At 42.6% G+C, this 22,191-nt stretch overlaps 1 protein-coding gene across 5 annotated transcripts in view; it reads right to left on the bottom strand.

The window, feature by feature from the left end:
- PRR5 (proline rich 5) overlaps positions 1 to 21,289 on the bottom strand; it is a 93,286-nt gene extending 71,997 nt beyond the window's left edge. For 2 of the 5 annotated variants that reach the window (XM_062634901.1, XM_062634904.1), the window contains exon 1: positions 18,770 to 18,931. The gene's annotated coding sequence lies outside the window, so the exon portion shown is untranslated. Of the gene's footprint in view, positions 1 to 18,769; positions 19,011 to 21,269 lie in introns of those variants that run through there. The other 3 variants (XM_062634903.1, XM_062634907.1, XM_062634909.1) reach the window with 3 other exon arrangements.
- Positions 21,290 to 22,191: the final 902 nt, after the last annotated feature.

Raw genomic sequence — 22,191 nt, 5'->3', positions numbered from 1 at the left:
CCTGATACAGCTGGATTTATATTAAAAGTGTCTGCCAAAACTGCCAGAGTGGTCAGGACACTGAGGTCTTCTAAAAGCTCAGCTGGAAGTAGATACTATTAGAGCACATATCTAAAATAATAGGACTTGTAATGAATTCTGGCCTTTTCCCCCCTCCCTGTTTAAAAGGCACATTGAAGAAGATTCTTAATCTTCTAATGTAAAGTATATGAGAAGTCCCACTGATTTTAGACAGATATTATGGGCAGAAAATGTAATAGTAGCTATTTGGTTCTCAAAAGATTATGGGTATGAAAATAGTGTTTTGCTTAGAGATCAAGCTTTGACATTTCTATGTGAGCAGACAAAAAATAAAAACAATCTCCATTTTGCCTATAACCTGTGATAATTTGATTAGCTGGAACAATAAACCAACATCACAGTGCTATTCTTCAGGACTTAAGGGGGTTACTTCGTAATAAATCTCCACTGTCTTTTTTACTTAAATCAACATAACTGATGATCAAAGCTCAGTTATTTCACCAATGCATGCATGAAGTATAAATTATTTTTTTAAAAAACTTCTGAATGACATTTACCTTGCTTTCATCTAATATCCTGTATATCTTAAACTATTAATAGGTTCAGGGAAAAGGAAAAAAAGAGAATGCCTGAAAATAAGAAAAACCAACCCAACCCATGATGCTGTTGTCCAGAAGTTCCAGGAGACTGTAGTTAAGCATTTACCTCACACCAGCTGAGCAATCAGTATGTTATTTTAGCAGGTAAAGCAAAACAAGAAGTCATATAGACTTTTGTTGTAAAATATTGATACCATGCTTTAAATCAGGCATTTCCCAGAGACAGAATTTCAGAACTGCTTTACCATTTTCTCAGGCACATGTTACTTACCCATCCCTCCACCTCATCAATAGGGAAAGCAGCAATACAAGTCTGTGAGGAGAATCACTGTGAACAACCCAGACGTAACAGTCATGTTGCAGCTTTAGAGACATCCTCACCCTCATAGAAAGAAACATCACTCCACAAGATTTTGGACCCCAAAGCTGCCAGAAATTCAGATTCAGCTCAAACTGCCCTGAGCTGCAGGGCAATGTGCCTTCCAAATTCTGCATGCAAGGCAGAGGAGGGAAGGGTGCAGCATGGCTGGTGATGCTGCTTTTAAAAACAGGTATTCTGGAATTTGTTCAACACCAAAATGTCACTTCTGTCCAAATGCAAAAGCCTGTTCAGAAATCTAGGGTAAATTGCAGGATCATGCATTGCAAGTGCATTATAAATAATACATTAATGCAACTACCCTCTTTTTCTAAGTGACTGTACTTTAAAAATATTTGTGAGTGTGGATGAAATTAATTTCTCATACAGCATGAACTTGCTCAGGGAAGGGAATGACAGTTCCTCCTCAGGACTGACAATGAAAGCTGCTGTAAATCAGTATTTCAGTGGAACTGACACAGTTGCCCCACTTAAACCTACAGCTCAGACAGCTATGGCCAGAGAACTCAGTCACACGACTCTAATTTTGGGTATTACTGCACGTCTTTCAATTCAGCTGTGAGTGGCCAGCAAATAAGCTGGATCATTTCAGTGACTGCAGTCTACTAAGGTACAAGCCAAGAATCAGCACAGTGGCTGGAAATGGCGATTGCAATCAAAGTGCTATCAGCCTGTCAGGCTGATGTGATCAAAATCTGACATGTAAAAACCCACAGCAGCACCATTATGGACCTTTTTCTACTGGAAGGTTTTAATTTGAGACTGCTATGACTGAGAAGCATACTGATGGCTGGAAATTGCAAAGGCTTCGTCATTACTTTCTGACTTTTGCTAGCTCAGCTCAATCAACCAGAAGTGTGGAAAAAAGTGCATGGGAAGAATGACGTGAGAAGACATCAATGAAAAATGCACCATCTGTATTCTTAGCTTTATTCATCGAGTTACACACATGTAGATTTTCCTTTGGGCAGGCTAGCCTTATTTCAGCCTATGAAGTAAGCGTCCTTTAGAACTTTTGGCCTTCCCCTCCCCAACCATTAAAAAAGCCATTCTACAACTGCTCCCAACAAGCAAAACCATGGGCTTCAGCCTATATTATACCTGGCTTCCCAAGCATCTTGATTCACTCTTCTTTCAGACCTGTAAAAGATTTGCAGGTTTAAAACATTTTTTCTTCTTTTTTGTTTTGCCAGAGATGAAAAGATGGCAGTATGTCTTCTGGGTTGTATGACCCTGATCTTCCTCATTTAAAAAGACATTTCACTTTAATCAAATCTAAGCTCATACTTTAAATTATAACCAAAGGATGAATTCTGATAAATTCTGTCTACAGAAATGGATAGGAAAACCCCTGTTGACTTTGAGGCAACATTGTACCTCAGACAAATAAGAAGATTGTTTTTAATGCTGACTTCTCATAGCTGATTTTTTTTCCTGACAGTCTGTTTCTGTTTCATGTATTGCTGTTTCTTTTCTGCTGCAATAGTGACATTTAATCTGCTTTTATATCTCTGGGGACATAAACTTACAAAGATAGAAACCTAAAGGCGGTAATTTCTCCTGAAAATCCTTGGTGTTACTCTTAAAAGAAGTTGGATGCAAAACTTACAGAAAGCTCTACATTAAAAGGTATCAAATTGTACTCCATGGAGACAGAGAAAAAGCTAGAACCTTCCAAAACCAAACATGTAACTTTAAGAGGCTAATTACAAGTTTAACATAGTCTAAAAGCACCAAAAGTTCTCCCCTCTTAGATCATGACTTTCTCCACACTCTAAACTCCAATAATTCATATTTTAAACCTCTCCCATTCCGTAGACCAAATCCTACGTGTAAGGATCATGAGACCAAATGGGACACAGATTACAATTTCAGCAGGCAAAGACTGGAAAATCCTATTCATAACTTGCATCATCTTCAGCTAAATTCATATTTGATATATTAGTGCCTTGGTTTTACAGGCCTCACATAAAAGTCAACAACAGTGATTTCAGTTTAAAAAAAAAAGCTTCAGGTAACTCAGGGAGAAAAGTTCTTGGGTAGGTAAATGCAGCATAACTAAATACTTAAAGTTCCCTTTGAACTTTCCACAGGCTCTTTCAGGACAAATCAGAAAAGTCTTTCATTTGCTTCCATTAAAGCATGCAAACTTATGAATTTTTGAAGCAGCAATTGAAGGCTTTTACTGGGAAAGGATGCAGTGAGTGTAAATGAGGACATTTCGGAAGAATTTCACTTCAGCACCTGCTGGGTCTCCTTTGCTGACTTAGTCACTTCTGGCAATCTCATGGACAGGGACTGTCAACTCCTTTACTTTCGTAAGTAAACCCAGACAGGATCTTTTGTACAGCAGCCTGGCACTATATCTGCAGCAACATTTCCCAGAAATATAATAATAACAAAATAAGAGGCCTTTCCCTTCAGCTGCCTTTGCTTTTCACTAAAATGCCAACATTTCTTGCTGGCCTCCTTCCTTATTCCCAAGAACTGTGGGAGGTGGAAAAACAAAAAGGGAACATTTCAATTTGTTCTCCTATTTATAAGTAATTCCTGCACTGTGGGGAGGTCCTGCCCACAGCCATCCTCACCCCAGCCCCTCTCCAAGACCAGTGCTCAGCCGCTGCCTGCAGAGGTGCCAGACCACATTTAAGGCAGCTGCTTCTGAAGCCTATGTGAAAAACATCCACCATGAACCTTAGCTTCCTATTAAAAACAGCAGCAACCCTCTATGGAGAGATTAACAGACTGATGGATCCTGGGCAACTGAGACTCATAGCCATCTTAGAGAAACAAGTCACACCCTTCTCATCTGATCCATCACTCCTGGCAGAGACAGCAATAAGCAAGCTTTGGAAGAAACAACAGAAGAAGGGGAGAGAGGCATCTGACAGCAGAGCAGAGACAAAAGTTATTCTAGTGCAACAAGAATTTAAAGTCTGCATGGCAAAAAGGAACGACAAGGTCACAACCCACAAGCCCCTTTGGCAACTTCATCTGTCTCTCTTCACAGATCTGTAGAGTTTGAACATGCTCCAAGGCCCACCAACATTAAGGTGGACATCTCCACTTAAACCACCATACTTCTGGGTCAGCACCTTCCAGCATACACCAGAGCAAAAAACCCACTCAGATTTCTTTATTTTTAAAGTAGAGCTGGGGTTACTTATGGCCACAGCAGGGATAACTAAGCCTAACAATGCCAGCATTGGCACCAGATTAGAGGCATATGCAAAGACTTGTAGAGGAGCTTTGGAAGAGATGCTCACAAGGCTCTGGCTGCAGAAGAAACTTTTGGTTGGGTGGCATCGGTTGGGCAAAAGGAATGTGAAACATTGTAATTCTCCATTTACAGAATCACTGTGACTGCAGGGAAGAAAAAAAAGGGAAAAAATAAAAAGAGTCCAGTCCTTACATGGGTAGCACTCTGCAGTCATGCATCCTGAAAACAAAAGTAATTGCCACTTGCATTTCATAACGAGGGAAAAGGGGAAAAAATTTTAAAAACCAGTAAGAACAGTAAGTGGGCAGCTCATCCTAAACTCATTACTGATGGCTTCCAAGTCTGCAGAGAGAAATGAAAGAAATTATAACATTACTACCCCTTTTGCCCCTTCTCCTGCTCTACCAAAGGGAAGCTGGCAGAGGAGATAAGTTATGCTCTCTTTCTGTGCAAAATCCAGTGTTGTCAGCTCTGCTGCCAAGGAAGGTGACATTCCGGTCAAGCTGCCAGATGCAATACAGAGATACTTTCTGCTCTGCCAGCCTTGCAGATTTTGAAGAAAGGTAGAAAATAGCTGGAGGCAGTGACTTCTCATATTTCCTTTGACGTTTCTACTACACCCAGACTCAGCTTCTCACTACGCATGAGACAGCAGCTGCTTAGTCAAAAGCTTCCTGAGGAAACTCGGTAACACGAGAATACAGCTCCACCGCCTAACATCTGCTGCCATTCTTAGAGCAGGTACTACTGCCTGAACCCTCTGAGAGTAAAAGGAGAAAAAATATAAAAGTTTTTGACTCCTCTCTAGTGAGGACAATATGCCTGGATAACAGAGGATAAAGTACTGTTCAGAGAAGACAGACCAGATCTCTGATCTCTCAGTTGCCAAAGTTCAGGGAGATGTAAATGTTGGGCTTAAACAGATGCCGGCATGTTCATGCCTCCATCAGTCCTCCATCACTAAAACCAGCCAGAGGCTAGGTAGACTGTGCAGCAATGTCAGGACTTTGTGTGCTGGAGGTAGTAAGTAGGGAACGGTTTTGTGGAAAATAAACTGACTTCAAAAAAGAAGAGGTAAATAGAAATAGCAGCAATTACAGGACCATCACAAAAAAGCACTTTGATTCAACTCAGCTTTTTTTCACTCCTCCCATCAATAATTTAAAGTCCTAAAGTGCAAATACTAGTCGTGTAAAAACTGATATCCCATCATCACCTCTCTGAATAGTTGCGAGATACACCTTGAGCCTCTGAACAATACCCAATTTTTCAGGAATGCCTGAAGTGCAGACCTATACTTAGGGATTAACAACTGCCTGAATGGACCTTCAGGCTCAGGAAGGCACACTTGCCAGTGACTATCTCTGGAAAATCTCTAGGATCATTAGTAATCAGGACAGAAAAAACAAAAAACAGTGTTGTGCTGGATTTTATTATATTGAATACACAAGGTATTTTTCTATTGATGTCAACAGCCACGGATCAGAACCCAGGTGGCTATGAGACCACGTGAAGAGCCTGCGGCTCCTGAAGTGGTGGACTCTATGCACCTTGCCCTGAGGGAACTCCTCAGACCCCTCTTGAGCGCCCAACTCAGTTTTCGAGAAAGATACCTAAAGACATTCAGAAAAGCACACTACACCCTTGATATTGCTGTTTAGTTTTGAGAATGTGCTACCCCTAAGTCCATGTTTGCCTGTTTTCCATATCCAAAGCTATTGATGCAAAATACATATTCTTCACAAATAAAAGAAGGGCATCTTCCACATGCCCCTAGAGTTGGGAACGTCAGAAACTGCTCAGCCCCAGGTAGCAGATGGAAGCCCTAAGCTAATAAAGCATTTAAGCACATCCTTAACTAATTATAAGCACAGAAGTACTCCTGCTATAGCTCCAACTGGTCATTACCCTTTGGTTCTACACAAGCTTTTAATGTTCCAAAACTGATGGTGCTGCATTCAGAGGCATGGGACTTGATCCAGAAAAGGCATGTGTACTGAATTTATGTTTGGCTTCCAAATTCTGGGAAAATCTTCTGTGGAGAGAAAGGAGAAATGAAGAGAGGAGAGAATAGCTAAGGTTTTTGAGCAGCTAGGTGCTCTGCCTCACGGTACAGTTTATTCTGACCAGGCTACTTACTAGCATTAATCTTTAGTGATTTGTGTTCACGATGCAAGTCATTTGGCTGTCTGCACTGGGTGGAGAGACAGCAACCTGTCAGTGGCAGAGCAGCTGCACAAGTCCAAGTGGACAGATTGCGAGAATGCAGCTCAATTCTTTCCTCTCTGTATTTCCCTCCTATCATTTTTCCTTCCTTCCCTGCCTCCCCTCAAGCCCCAGATTCTTTCAGCAGGGGAAGAGAGAGCTACTTGGACCTCCACGTGCTCTAAGAGCAAATTAAATTTGCCTTCTAATTACTTCCTGAGTCTCTGTACCAGCAATCTGTCCTCACTCTTGACAGATGGCAACTGCTGCTGCACAGCTGGTCTGGCACCGGCAAAGCCAGCGGATGCACCCACACGGCAGGTGTGATGCTGGTTTGGCTCACAAGATGCAAAGAAATCATGGAAGAAAACCCTGCCTATCGGCCGAGGAAAAAAGTATTTGGAAGCTGTTCCTGCAGGACGGCTGGTAGTTAATCAGAGAAAAATTCAGCCTGAACAAGCCTGAATACTACAGCCTCCTTCAATTTTCCCGAAGGAGGCTGTAGCATCCTCACTGGAGCTGGCTCTAGCTGTCTTCTCATTCCAAGGAGTTCTTCACAGACCTCTTATTTGTTATTAACTTAGAACACATTTAATTATATGCGCATTTGAAGTGTCCACTTCCACGAACTTATTCAAAGTCTAATATAGTGGTTCTGCTAATAAGGTGCTTAAGTTGCTGAAGTACAATCATGTTTAAATAACTGCAACAGCATTGGTATCACTAAAAGTCTACCTTTAGTCAATCTACAGCCAGAATACAATATCACTCAATCAACCATCATGGCACTGCTTTGTCCCAACTTGCCACTATTGTGAGCATACAAACATGAAAGCCTCAGTACCATCTTGAGGGCTAAACTGGTATCAGCTGAACTTGAAAGAAACATCCTTATTCCAAAAAACAAGGAGGAGGAGAAAAAAAGAAAAGAACCCTGATGCATCAATAAAAAAGGAAAACCTAAAAGCTCTTCCCCATTCTCCCCTGTTTGTTAAAAGCAGTGAGCTATCCTGAACTACCCAACTAGTCCCCAGCTGGGTTCAAGTTCTACAGAACTTTAAACTTTTTAAAATATGACCCTTTTCAGCCTAGGTGGTGGTGTTTTCTCCATTTTAATTTGCCACGTTATCCTGAGAGGCTTTCATTGTCATGTCTTCACTCCTACCAAAATTTCCATGACTGTTGAGGTTTCTGCAAATGAACGGTTGGATGAGTTTGTATCCAGCAAAGGAAGAGTTACCACCTGCTGAGAGACCAAACACAGCCTGCTACCTGCACTGCTCTCCCTGAGCTTTGGGAGCATGTATCAAGACAGGTGGACAAAACCCCCGCTCATAAATGAAAACGTCAAGTGTTGGCTTCTCACCAGGCAGCGAAGAGGAAAAGAGCTGCTAGAAAAAACAATACTGGGCAATTTCAAGTCAAAACTAACATGTTATCCAGGCTCACAGGAACACTCTAGTTCTGCCAAAACATGATGGCTGCACTTGTGTTAAATGGATTTATTTCAACTAGTCTAAGCTTCTTCTGAGATACTGTCACACTGTGCAAACAGATCCCTTTGTGGATGCAAGTGAGAGGGTTAAAGCAGTTGCCAGCCCAGGGATCCCTCCTGCCTGGGACAGAGGAGGAGCAGCCACCAGCACTAAGACAGCCATCCTCATTTAAGCATCCCCTATTCCCAGTTTAAACTGAGGTCTCTGTGCCTGAAGAGCTCCCATGGTCTGTTCTGTTAAGCAGACACAAGCAAGACTAACAGCTGGCAGAGGGGCACAAGCTGTATCAAACAGCTGGGACAAAGGGTACTTCTCCATATTTCAACTGGAAACAGCTGTTTGCAAAGTGGACAGCAACACAGCATTTTTGCTATGCTTTATCACAGTCATCCAGCAAAACCCCCAATGAAATTTTATTCTGGTGCAAGGAGAACACAAGCCTACACACTTTTCAAACGCTATTTCCACATTTTTATTAGCAGGTAACAACCCTATGCAAGCAGGAGTCATTTAAAACCTGAACAAAACTGCTTCCTCAACAAAAGATAATACAGTTGGAGAATTTTCAAGCTTCCATGAAAGCAGAGAAAGCACTGGAGATCCAGTATCACAAGCAGTTGAAGGGCAAGATGATTTAGATTTCAGATCCAGCAGCACAACCCAACCAGATCTTGCTACACATGAAACCAAATTTTGAGAAATCTTATGACGTTACAATAGCTAAAGTTAGGCAATAACCGGTTATCAAGGCATACTGTGGAGCTTGTTCAGTCTGTGCTGGCGGGCAGTACTGGCTGGTAAGTGTGTTGATGAGAAATTTCCATGGAGTCTTGTTTGTCACTGTTCTGCATTATACAGAGACAGAACCAGCTATATAGCTTTTACAATGAAGGGAGAGAGAGAGACTTTTGCCAGGGCCACAGTATTTACACTGGAGCATCACTTATTCCACTTATGCAACAAAAAAAAAAAAAAAAAGGAAAGAAAAATACGAAGAAGAAAAAGGTGATTCAGAAGAGACATCCTGAAGAGCAATGACCAGCTTTGATAGATAAGAAGAAAGTAAGAAACAGGCATGTACAATAGGAAGAAACCACAAGCTGAGGCACATGAGTGGGTGGGTGACTCTGAACCTCCCCTCAGCTGGCATCTTTAACCTTTACCAAATGCTATCACTCAATCTCTGCTGAATTAGAGGCAGGAGAGCACCACTCTGACACTCCTTCACAGCAGGTCGGAGAACAATGCTGGAAGGCTGCCAGGGGTTCAGACACAAAGAGAATAAAGAGGGGGAAACCCCCAAGAACCAAACCCCAAAGCTGAGAGGTGCTTGAGAGACTGCACAAGCCTAAGCATCATTTCTCAGACTTTTTAGTCAGGGGAAAGTCTCCTCGAGCTTCAAGGGCAGTTGCACCTTAATGAAAATTAACTACAGTAGGACAATTTTTCCTCCGAGCGTTATCAAGCAGGCTCCTAAGCCTCTACAAAGTAGCATAAAAGTAGCTGTATTTAAAGATTTCTAATTTGTATTTGTTGGTTTTTTTTTTTGCATTATTCCCAAACTCCAGAGCCTCAGAACAAAATCTGACTGAGGTAGGTGCTGTGGGAAGGCAGCACAGAAAAGGATAATTAAACAGAAATGAGCAGAAGCATATGTTCTCTCGGGACATGTTCTAGGCACAATCATTCATGGGTAACTAAAGAGCAGTGAAAGCGTTTCCACATAATCTCACAGCAGCATGCCAGACAAAAACAAACCCCAAGATTCCTCCTCGTTTCCTTCATTTGCAAATGCTGAGGGAGTAAAAAGCTTTACAAGACACCACAAAAGGCTGTTGGACTCCGTTTCTTTCACATCAAGTTGGTATGTGTCTGAATGCTGAAGACCTCACTGACATGACTATAAGGTAGCAGTCCCCAGAGAAAGACGGTCCGGGTTGTTGGTGCTCCCTTCCCCATGCAGAGTCAACACAGCTTTTTTCACTCCTCAGCATTCCATTTAAAGGTAATTAAAAATTACTTCCCTGTCTCAAAATTAATTTGGAAGCCTCAGAAAAGGTTGAAAGCCTACTATTAATATATATGGCTGCTGTAAAATCCTGGGGCTTTTTCCCTCAATTTACCTTATGTATACACCAGGAACATCTTGGTTTTGTCAAAATGCTCTTCAGATGATGTTTGGTAGCTCTCATCCACTAATTAAAGGCCAGGTTAGTTTCTAGTAAGTTAGTTTCCAACATGACAGTGATGCTCAAAAAAGAGAAAAAAAAAACAAAACACACAAATAAAAATAGCTCTCAAAAGTGAAAAACAAAAATCAGAGACAAGAGAAAGCTCCCCTCTCCTCAAACCCCTCCATGCATATTTTCTTCAGTGATGGAGCAGTCTGCAGGCATGCTTTCAAAAGCTAACATAATTTGCTGCCTTTCTAATTAGTGGGAATTGACCAAAAGTCTACAGGTTCTGCTGGGCTGGATCTGACTTTCTATTAGAAAAATAAACAGAAATTAAGAAGGGCTAAAGTCCACTTGGTTTCCTTCCACAGCAATTTTCAAGACTTGAAGACCTGGGTCGATCCCCCTTATACATATTTGTTCCTTGTTTTTACCAAATTTAACTTCCACCTTGGGAAAAAGGCTGAGGAGGCAGCCAGAGGCTCAAGAGAACACTGAATCGCCTGGGAAATGAAAGATTAACACAGATGCCTTTGTGTTCACCGAAAGCATACAATGAAATGCGACAGTGGAGAGCACTGCCAGGGAGCCACGAGAGCACAGCAAATAAGATGTTGCAGCAGTCAGCCTTCAAACACACTGGAAACAGGGATTTTGGATTATGTAAAGGCTCTGCTTGTTTTTATTGGAATATCAATGTCTTCTATGGAGCCAGAGGGCTCTCCAGGCTTGGTATCCCCTGTGAAAGGAAGGCTCTGCCCCCCCAGGAAGGCATTAACCAGACTGGCTTTTTAAAATAAACAGCTGGAATATCACCCTAAGGACCAAATACAAAGGGGCTTTGGTGGCTGGAAAAGATTTAACTGAAATGAAGACCAGATTTCTGCTCTCCAGCAGGGGTGGTGGGTTGATGTGGTGAGGTTTTTAACTGCTTTGGCTTCAGGGTAACTTCATGAGGCTCAGATTTTCCTGGGAAGGACAGGAGAAAACTGGAAGGTTGCTTCTCTCTTGTTCCTCATTCCCTGCTGCCACTGTCCCCTGTTGCACAGACTCACAACTTGGGACAAGGCACAAGGCACAGCTTCATGAAGCTGTGCTCTGCCAAATGTCCATCTTCGACTTAGCTACCAGGATGCTGCACTGCATTTCACTTAGGTGTTCTGAGATACAGTAGGGCTGGCAAATCTGCATCCTCCTCTGAAGTTATTCCATGCATAGAAGCTACAGTATTTCCCTTGTATATTTTCAAGCTTGCAGTATCTGCTCTTCCACTTGGCAGAAACTAGAAGACCCCAACGTGACCTAGTATCCTGATTCACAAGGTCTTAACTTTTAGGCTGTTACACAGCTCCAGTCAGTAAAATCAGCAACAGAAACATAACCGCAGAGAGTAATAGGTTTAGTGTAGCAATTTACAGTTCTTATATAGAAGAAACCAAAAAGTAATTGGAGGAGATGGGGAAGAAAGGAAAGATGGGGAATAGGACAGCACCAAGACTTGGCTGTCAGTGCTGCAGGCATCAGCTACAGCACAAGACAGCACTGTTTGCATGGAAACACTCTAAGGAAGGGGGCACGTGGTGCTGCATATAGACAGGATTCATAACTAAAAATTCAATGCAAAATTAACTGCATTTGGCTGCTCTAAATACGCAGGCATTACTCAGCTTCTCTGCACTTGTTCATTTAAATGCTGCACTTGGATTTGTTACCCAAGTGCTCTCCCAGAATTCACCTAACTCTCTTACACAACACTGTTAGCCCCACTTATCAGCTACAAAGCAAGCTATGAGCACCCAGATTTGTTTGCAACAGCACTGGACTCACCATTCCCAGACACCTTCTCCTACCACCCAAAGTGCCGCAATCTCTTGGTAAACAAAAAACTATGATAAATTAAAAACTTAACTGAGTGTTGGTCTATGGGGGACCTGCATCACCAGCATGCCAAAGGTTTTGTTCTTTGTTTCCAAAGTAGAAAGATAGGGGCTTTGCTGTAAAGTCAGCAAAAAGTGTATTCAACAACAAAGTGTTTTTAAAACATAAGCAAAGTGAATGGCTCTTAAATGACTTTGGACACCCTGACCAAGGACACCATCCTTCAGTTTTATTCCAGCACACCATGCTGTGCTCCTCGAAGGAGGTCAGCACTGTCTTCAAATGCCATTAAATCCACTGTTATTTCCTGTTCTCTATCAGTTTAATAAATGTGTGCCACCAGTGCACCATTTGTAGAGGCAGGCAGGCGACTGTGCAACACAGCAGATGCAGGAGTTAAAAAAAAAAACAAAAAAAAAACCAAAAAAGCAGAGGGGAACTGAAGCAAATGGCTTTTATTACCTTGTACCTGGGATCTCTCAATGCATGCATGGAGCTGCTGGGGCCAGCCAAAGCAGTACCAGTAGTTGCCTAAGCTCCCCGTACACTTCCAAGAAGAGTTGTCCCGATCACTGCGGCCATCTTAAACACACCTCTAGACTTCACATAGGATCATACAGTGATAGAGCATTGGGTCATACCCAAAGACTAAGTGACAGGGGATCCTGCCCCAAGTTATGTAAATATCGCTCAGTAGGACTTGTGGATAAAAAGCTATTCTGAGCTCTTCAGCACCAGACATTGGAAAGCTCAGGTTGAAAGAGCAGGAATCCCAAGAGATGTGTCAGCTGTTTTACTGGTCTTCATGACTATGTAGTATTCCCCCGTAAAAGCATGAAACAAGGAGCATTCAAGGGTATGTCCTAGCAGCATGAAGCCACATCAATCCTTCAGGGTACCTGCTGGTGACAGGATCACCACACAGAAGCTGGCCCCAGGCCTGTCTGGGTATGCTTTCTCCTGGGTCAAAAGGATGGCAAGCCCCAGACACTTTTTCATCCAGGTGTGTCAGTACCAGGAAGGCTTAATCTAGATACACAATGTATCTTTCAAGGAGTCCTATTCCATTTAATTCCCCAAACAAGGTTACACAGGGCACTGGGGAGATCATACTTCAAAACCTGCAAAGTAGTGCCTGCTGTTTTAAGAGCAGGTCAGCCTTTATGCTTGGTCTGTTAAACATGGTGTGACTGCAGCTCTATCTATATATATGTATGTGTACATATACATACCTGTATGGGAAACTAAAAGAAAGCCAAGCAATACTTAGAAAAGAACCTAGTTCGGTTAACTGCCCTGACATCCCTGCCTTTGAACCTCTGCTGCCTATAAGATCACACTCCAGGCTGCAGTCTTCCCAGGGTACAGAGTGCTCCACATACAAAAAAGAATTTGCACTCAGCAATGCAATGATTTGTCATTTTCAGTGTGCTTTTACCATTCTTATTGCCATCACAGATTTAAGGGCGAGCAAGGAACCTTTCTAGTTTGACCACTTCTGAATGAAGCAGAACATCCTTCTTCACAGGATTATACAGTAATAGAATATCTTAATTTTTAGTAGTGTTTTTCTTCTCCTGTTGTTTAAAACTGAACAGAGAAGCTGTTGAAAGGTGGCAAGCAAACAAGACAGACAATAGGAGGGGCACATTGAGCCTAACTATTCATCAGCCTATTTGCTTGAATGAGAGAAAAAAGCAAGGCACAGAAGAAAGAGTAACACATTTTTGCCTAAGCACACAGATGATAGGGAGGCTTTATGAACTTGTATTTTTACAGCTTCCAACAAGCACAAGGCTTGTTTTTGCAACAGTGGTGCTCAATTTTAAAATGTTTTCCATAAGGTGGAGATTTACTTTCTAGGATATCTAAATGCTGCTAAAGTAGCAACTGACAGTCCGGAGAGGTCCGAGTACAGACCATTTAAGAGGAATCTCCCTCATTTAGTCATAAAAAGAAAAAGTTACCATGCAGGGCAAGGACTTAGGTTTGTGTTTGTCCTCTGGGGTGGTCTTAGATCCTCAAACCAAGGGTTTAAAGGAAAAAAAATTAATAAAATCACCCATAAACAAACAATACTAAGGCAGTTAAATGAGGGAACTATTTGTTAAGTAAGAATGACAAAAGCTTCCAGAATTAGCACCTACAGGACTTTCCATACGCTACAGAATAATTATGAGGGCCAGGATTAAAATGTGAATGATCAGAAAAACCTTCACGGGAATTCCAGACCTCAGTGTATTCAGGGGGAAAGAACAGCTCTGCAATTCAGTTGCGTCTCTCATTAAAAATTGTTAAAAACTCCACGAAAGGGAAATGAAGTTAATTGAATTTAAATCGGCTAATAAATATTCTTTTGGATGCTTTTTCCCAGCAAAAGAGTAAAAAGGGATAATGCCGGTAGTTTATAGCCAATGTTTAAAACTCAGCCCTAAAAACAGAAAGAGGAATTCGCTATACATAAGTATGCCAAATATAAACCTTGTATCTTGTTCCTGGCAGGGACCATTCTTCAAATTAAATCTTCTGGTAAATTCTGAGAAATCTGTGATGGCTGTAACAAGGTCTACACAGTGCTGTATATGGCAAAAAATTATTCTCCAACCTGCATTAATGTTTTCTGTCCTGTCTGTATAACCACAGACAATTCTGCTAGTCATACAAACACATACTTAAGCCTGACTATCTCCAGGAAATTGTTTCATAATGATAAATGCACAAAAGTCACGCAGAATAAAACGGAGAACCGACTCATGATGGAATTACACATTGCAGAATTAATCTGGGAAGCATGCTGCAATGCCAAATTTGATCCACGCAAGCAAATCTCCCACATCTGGGCTAACATCTGACTTCTTATCTGAACTTTCCAAGATGCTTCTCAGTTATACAAAACTGCCTTGGATATTTTATGGAGAACAAGCTCTTTCTCAAATTTTCCAATACTTCCTATCTTCAGGGATGCCAGAATTACCACAAGAATGTCTCTTTCCTGGCACTTTGAATTGGACTGATTCAGGCCTCACTGATAGGATACAGTACAGGATAATTTATACTACGAACAACACTTTATTTAGGAGTAGAGGTTTTGTTATGCCAAGCCAAACAAATCATCTGTTAAATCCAATAACATGCTGACAGAGGCCTTTGCCTCATCCTCCAGAGCAAAAATGGAAATAAATTTAAACAAAACAAAACAAATAAATCACAAAACCCCACCACAAGAACAACAAGACAAACAAGCAAAAACATGACTGCAAAGTCATGGTAACCACCAGTGAAGGGGTCAGGAGCAAATTGAGACTCTCTTTATGTAATCCATAGTGCCTGCACTTTAAAAAGTAATTGATATTACAAACCATACCTATGAATCAGTGAAGATAACAGTGTGTGTTCCTTTTACAGGGACAGTTGGTTGTGAAGTTTACTCACTTGTTAGAATAAATGAACATTACCAAATTTAACCAGTTTGCTGGTTGAATTTCTCTGGATCAGGATATAAGTGCTTAATCAGAGCAAAAGAAGTAGCCCTCCATTCTACCTGGAGAGAACTTTAACAGAATATTTTACAGAAAGAAAAATTAATACAGTGGTGAAAAGAAAACCAGCAGCACTGGCTTACAGAGGGGCTGGATGAGTACATTTAAGCTGGAAGAACACTTCTCTCAGCTTTCTGAATTCCTTTGCAACCAAGACAACAAAATTTCATAGTTTCTTTTCTTCTGACTTTCTACTTCAAATGGACAATGCAGGAAGTAAAAACCTGGTAGCAAGTCACCAGATAAGGCAATTTTGGACTCAGGGTACACTTAATTAAAGGAGAGTCATCCTTAAGCCAGTGTTATAAATGTTTCTCAATGTTTTCTCTGCCTGCCTTCCAATAAACCATTCCTGCTGAAGGCAGTCAAACCATCTCCCATTTTTAAAGCAGCCACTAGGAATCAGAATAAAAATATTCCTCCTTATCCAGCAACAACATACCATCATGTTGGAGCACTTAAAACTCCACCTGTTCTGCACTAAAAGCATGTCTAATTTATATAAACTCCGGTTTATTCTTGGAAACAACAAGAAATCCAGTAGAGGAAAAATTATATGCTAAACCATCCAACCACCCGGGAGAGGTATGTTATTGTACTATTATACATCATACTATTCAGTGGTCTCTTTAATCACTCCTCATAAACTGACCCACCTTGTATCTCAAGAGAGGAACACAGTATCATGAGTAGACAGTAACACCATAAAACTAAGTAAGTTCAAAATTGCAACCTCTTTATATTCTTGGAACCACATTCTAAAAAAATACCTTAATCCGAAAAAAATTGATTAAATCCAAACATAAGCAAACACGAGCTCTTGGACTGAGGAACTGCTGGAGCTGATCCAAAGCAGCAGGCTCCAACTGTGGTGCATTCTGAATCATGGCCATGGGCCCTTCTAATCTCTTTGTCCATCACCTACCACTTCAGCAGAGCTGAGCACACTTTTGAAGTCGCTCTTCACATTTTGGCAAGTATGCAATGTTGTGTCTACTACAGGAGTCAGCAAAGGAAAAGGTAACTACTGTCAAAGGGCATTCATTTTTGCCAATAATGGCTAGGACTTAAAGCAGGAAAACACTCCAAGCCTGTTGCTTTCTAGCTTTTCCTCAAGAGGAGGATTCAACATGGGCCCAAAGACTCAAATGAACAGAATCAATGTAAACTGAGCAGTATTTGTAGCCTGACCTACTGTGCTCACTACAGGAAAGCATCTTCCACCACTTCCCTCCTCCCATCCTTCCTCGCTGCGTGATCAGAAAGGCATGCAAGATGCTATAGCATTTGTTTTACAGCATAACTACATGCATGACAGTTGCCAGCAAGACAAGCACACATGTATTTTCTGGATCACATGCTAATGATGGAATAAGATCTACGAATTCAACCAGTCCATCACCCTCCCTGCAGGCATCTTATCCAAGCTAGCAAAGGATGACTTTGCCCCTTCCAGCAGGCCACACAGGATTGTTGAGAAGTTGATTCCCAGCAGAAGAGCTGGCCTGCTATAAAGAGCCTTGTCTCCAAAACCTCCAACCTAATCACCTTCAGCCAGAGGAGATGTGACCCTGAGCTGCCAACCTTACAGAACATTGCCCAGAGCTCTCTATGAGCTGTACAAACCCCCAACCAACAATGCTACCAACATTTTTCCATGGAAGATTCTTTAGCTTCATTACATCAGGGAGCTTTTTTTGATGTTCAAGTTACCATCTCTTTTGCAGCCCACTAAGTCTATAGTTGCACACTCTTGCAAATGCTAAGTGATTATCTCTTGAGTATCTCCCACCTGAAATTGATGGTATCTTTGCTTCTTGGATATCTATACTAAGCATTTTTAATCATTCCTCAGAAATCACCCCCTTTGCTCTCCTAAATGGCTCTCCTTTCTCAAACTTTCAAAGGCAAAGCCAGGGAGTCAGACACATCCATGCTGCACATGCAAAGCCTGTTATTCTTGCATGCATAACCAGGATATCACAGATAACTGAGCTGCCTTGTTTCACTGCTTCACTGCAGCAGCAATGCCTGACCACAGGCCCTTGATTTGTTCCAGTCTTTGACTCTGCACGTGCTCTTTCACATCCAGTACACATGTTAACCTATCATTCATTTTATTTTCCCGTTTCCATCCCTCAGGCTCCACAGATTGTTCTGCACTGTCAAGTCTGTGTGCAGAAGGACAGTTCATTGCCAGTAACTGCAGATACCCAAGTTCTATACATAGAATATATCATAATCATAGAATATATGAAGTTGGAAGGGATCCATATGGATCATGAAGTCCAACTTCCTGCCTCTCTCAGGACAACCTAAACCATACAACCAAGACCGTTGTCCAGACGCTCCTTGAATATCAATTCTGCTGTCTGCACCCTACCAGTGTTGTGCTGTCAGCTTCAGTGACCCTTACTGCTGTTTGAACTATGAATATTTTTTCTTAATTTGGTACCATTCAAGTATCAAAGGCCCAGAAATTCAGCTCAAATGTGAGTGCTAACAGCCTTGCACCTCACTTAACGCTGTGAATTATGAGGTTTAAAGATGGCAGCGAGAACTAAACTGAAATCAGACCCAAGTACAGGTATCATTAAGCAGATGAAAAGGTAAAACCCACCAAGCTCTTCTGATGCCTTTTACATTCCTTCCTCGGTTGTGATCACCCTGGCTTCTACATCACCCCATCAACTGAGCATTAAATACGTTTTATTCTTGGAAAGGACATGCATCACCAAGTTCCCCAAAGGAGTTGCTGCTTTGTCTGCTTGAAAAAGCAGCATAAAGGTTACCTCTGTGGTGATACTCAATATCTTTCAGACCACAACTGTGCCCCGAAGGACTCATCAGCCTCCTGAGCAGATTGAATTTCAGCCTAAGAGACACAAAGGAGTATATTGTGGCTAGCTGATGGGCAAGAAGGATTTGGGGTTTACAGTTCCTGCAAGTCTTCCAGCAGTCACAAAGTAATGTGACAGAAAGTAAACAACTTCCAAGTGAAAACAGCCTGGAATGAAACCAATGTTCCTTTTCTTTGCTGCACCTGTCTTTGTTTCAGATCCATAATCATTACAAGAAATAATCTTCAAGGCAGTTGTCCAAGCAAGGGAATGCCCAGCATCATTATGTAGAGTTTCCCGAGCTAGCTGTCAGGTTTTGTTTAGCATTCTGCACTGGTCCTACAGTTTGGCTCGCCTGGAAATTTTAAATGCAAATGTATTTGCAGGGTGGCACAAGAGAACAGTATCAGAATTTTACCTCACACCACAGCTTCTCGCTCGGCTCCATTCGACTCCTTTTTCCTCCCTCTCATATACACAGATTTTTCAACCACCAAAAAAAAAAAAAACCCTAAAAGGCTTAAACAAGAAAATCTTTACCTCTTATTTCTTCCTAAGACTTTCCCTAGCCCTTCTGCTTAAACACACCAAAACCAGAGTTTAAATAATGCTTTAAAATTGCTTACGACCCCAACTTGAGTGGAGCAGGCAAGTAATTTCTTTAATAGCAGGGAGTAACAGCACTTAATTCAAATGATCCCCATACAGTATTTTCCACCTTCTAAGGGCTAGTTGTGCACTAGTTAATTAACCACTGTCTTCTCCACACCCCAAACTTGCCAGTCTTGCCCTAATAAACCAGGGGGAAAGCAACCGCCACCAAGAGGACATACTTCTGGACAAGCATTTGTCATTTTCTTCTCTCCTTTGTGCTCAGCGTCAGTGAGTCCTGAGCCACAGATGTAGGCAGATAAATAATTACCAGCTCTTATAATTCAACAGCTCCTTGAGAGGCCACAACCAGGGCTTTCAAAGAGGCAAAATCTTCATTGACCTTAATATGAAAGCATTCATCTAGCAGTGATGTTGAAACACTACAAACACTGTTAAAGGATGAGAACCAGACCTAATTCTTTTCTTTCTAGTGCACGGATGCTCTTGCCCATGTGCAAGACCAACCCCTTGTGTAAATCTAGGCACAACCTGAACACAGCTCAGCAGCTTGCATCAAGCTACAAAAGATCAGGATACATTTGAGGAATTACAGTACCACTGTGCTCTAATTTTCCCTTTAAAGACTAGCTTTTTGGTTTGCATTGTGGTTTACTGTCAAAAACACATGCAAGAGTGATACTTTAAAGGAAAATAAAGAAATAGGCCATGAGGTCAGCAGGTATAAATGGTCAAAGCCTCTAGCTCTGGACCAATCTACCTTGTTGCGGTTAATATCCATTACAATATTTAACTCTATTGTTCAAACAGGAAAAACTATTTTTAGCCATTACCTATTACGTTTGTCTAAAGATTAAGTGCCCCTTACAGTTCTATTACCAATCTTGCATTTTATCATGCGTATTTATAGAGCTGTTCATTAATCCCGCTGGCTCCTACATTGAAAAAAATCCCAATTAAAGTAATTTTACTGGCTTGCTTTATTGTGGCTACATTTTACAGCTATAATTCTATCTGCTGTAAAAATTAAAAGAGCCTCTATAATGGAAATAGGGGGAGGTATGACTGTAACTCAAGGATCAAGGTTTCTGAAGTGCTCAGGGACTCATTTTCTTAAGTGTTGAAGACTTAGAACTTGTCTTTCACAGACACATTTCCCTCAAGGTCCCCCAAAGAACTGTGGTTATAAAAGTCTGAGAACTGAAAAGAAAGACCTCAAAAATCGAGCAATTTACTCTGGAGCCTAAACACAAGGTAAGAGTGTCCAAAATGTGGCTCTGCCTTGTGTGATGAGCATTTCTGGAAATTCCTCTTACACTGTCTGCTTTGCAGTGTCTTTTTCACTGTGAATCCACTGGGAATTTGTCTCAATTCCATATTCCTTCCAGAGTCTTCCCCTAATTAGATTATTAATGAGAAAAAGAAAGATGAAGCATTAAGTCATTTAGTCAATGCTGCGTATCGTAAATATGAAATCCTTGTCAATACATGTTTCATAGCAAGTCATGTATGAATAGTCTACCATAGACTAACTAGAGATACGCAGTATTCATGTGACTCCCAGAACTAAGTTTTAGAGACGCCATGCTTTGGCTATGACAGAAGTTATGAACAAAGAAGAGTTTTGCCAGGCAGTACCACAGCTCCACAGCCAGCTATGCCCTCCATACCAGGCATGTCCATTTTTCTACAGCTGGCCTATACTGAACTATTTCTTTTATTCAAATTGTAAGAAAGCTGCCTAATCATCACCTAATTGTCACCTTTTTCCTGAAAGCTAATAGGTATGGAAGACAGAAGGAAAAGTGTTTATTTTACACGAAGCATCAAAATTTAGTGTCAGACTTCTCTTTCCATCATTCATCAACATGCTGGTAAAGACAAAACCTGATTGTTTCCTGTAATTTAAAATGAAATGCTTAAAAGTATGCTGGCTGGAAACGACGACCATCACAAAAGCTAAATCATTTCCTCGATCTTTTCTCCGAGGCTCTTGCTGCTTCTACAGTATTAAAACACTGGCACGCATCCCACTTCACGTATTCTTGAAGAAAAGGAAGACACCGGACCTTTACCAGTGATCACTTACGAGCTGCCAAAATTCACAGTGACTGCACACACGCATATTGATACGGACAAGCCCATCTTCTGCCAAAGACACGAGAGATTATGCACTTTGGGGTGGAAACATGCAAAATCATTCTGCAAAAAAATTATCTTACTCATGCACATAGATCTTACTTGCGTTGAATAAGGCTTAGAGCAGTCAACCCACAGGAATCACATTTAGAGTCAACTCCAGTTACCTGAGATAGCTATTTCAGACTGTAAAAAAAGGAGATGTCTGCACGAACGCTGATCTCACATTCTCCCAGGGTGCAGAAAATGCTACCTCGAGGTTTAGAATTAACAGAGAACCCCTAAACAGCTACAAAAGCTGCTATTTCATCGCACTTCGCAGGAAAAGACAAAGCCGGAGCCCCCTCGGACCCCGTCCCTGCGGACTCGCCCCTCTCGCTAACCCCCTCCGCCCCCCAGCCCCTGGGGGACAAAAGGAGTCCCTGGGGCCGCCCCCCAGCCCCTGGCACCGCACGCCCCTGCAGCTGCTGCGCGGGGACACAGGGGCAGAGCCGCCTTCCCTTCCCCCAGCTTTCCGGGCGAGCCCTGGGCTGAGGCGCGCAGTCCCCGCCGTCCCCCACTCACCGTGTGCAACCCCGGCCGGCGCCGCCCGGGGCGGGGGGAGCCGGAGGCTGGGGAGGGCGGTGGGATGGGGCGTCCGGCGGCTCCGCAGCGGAGAGCAGCCGGTGCCGGCACTGCCGCCCGGGGCAGCAGCGCGGTGCACAATGCGCGGCCGCGGGAGCCGCGCCGGCGGGGCGGGACCGGGCGGGGCGAGCGGGGCTGGGGCGGGGGGTGTCCGCCCGCCTCGCTGCCGGGAGGGAGGGAGCCATGGGGAGAGCAGGACCTCAGACACCCCGAACCCACCCAGCAGCACCCCGGTGTGCTGATGGGCACCCCCTTCCCGCTGCGGCTCTGTGGGCAGGGACCCTGCAGGCAGGGAGCGGGGCTTGGCCAGCGCTGGCTGGTACGGGAGCAGCGGGCGGTGCGTGGTAGCTCCAAACCGAGCTTAGGAGTTCAGCCCCCGAGAAGCTCAGCGGGGATGCAGCTGGCTGGCGAGCCCCCTCCCTGCGCCAGCGAGGTGCTGGGGTGGGGCTGAGGGAGGGGAAGGAA

Source organism: Pezoporus occidentalis, unplaced genomic scaffold (genome assembly GCF_034315485.1).
Source record: "Pezoporus occidentalis ecotype Australia unplaced genomic scaffold, CSIRO_AGI_Poc_V1 ctg44, whole genome shotgun sequence".
In the NCBI taxonomy this organism is placed as follows: domain Eukaryota; kingdom Metazoa; phylum Chordata; class Aves; order Psittaciformes; family Psittacidae; genus Pezoporus; species Pezoporus occidentalis.
Note: the sequence above shows the minus strand (reverse complement) of the source record. Positions and strands in the feature narration are given on the sequence as shown.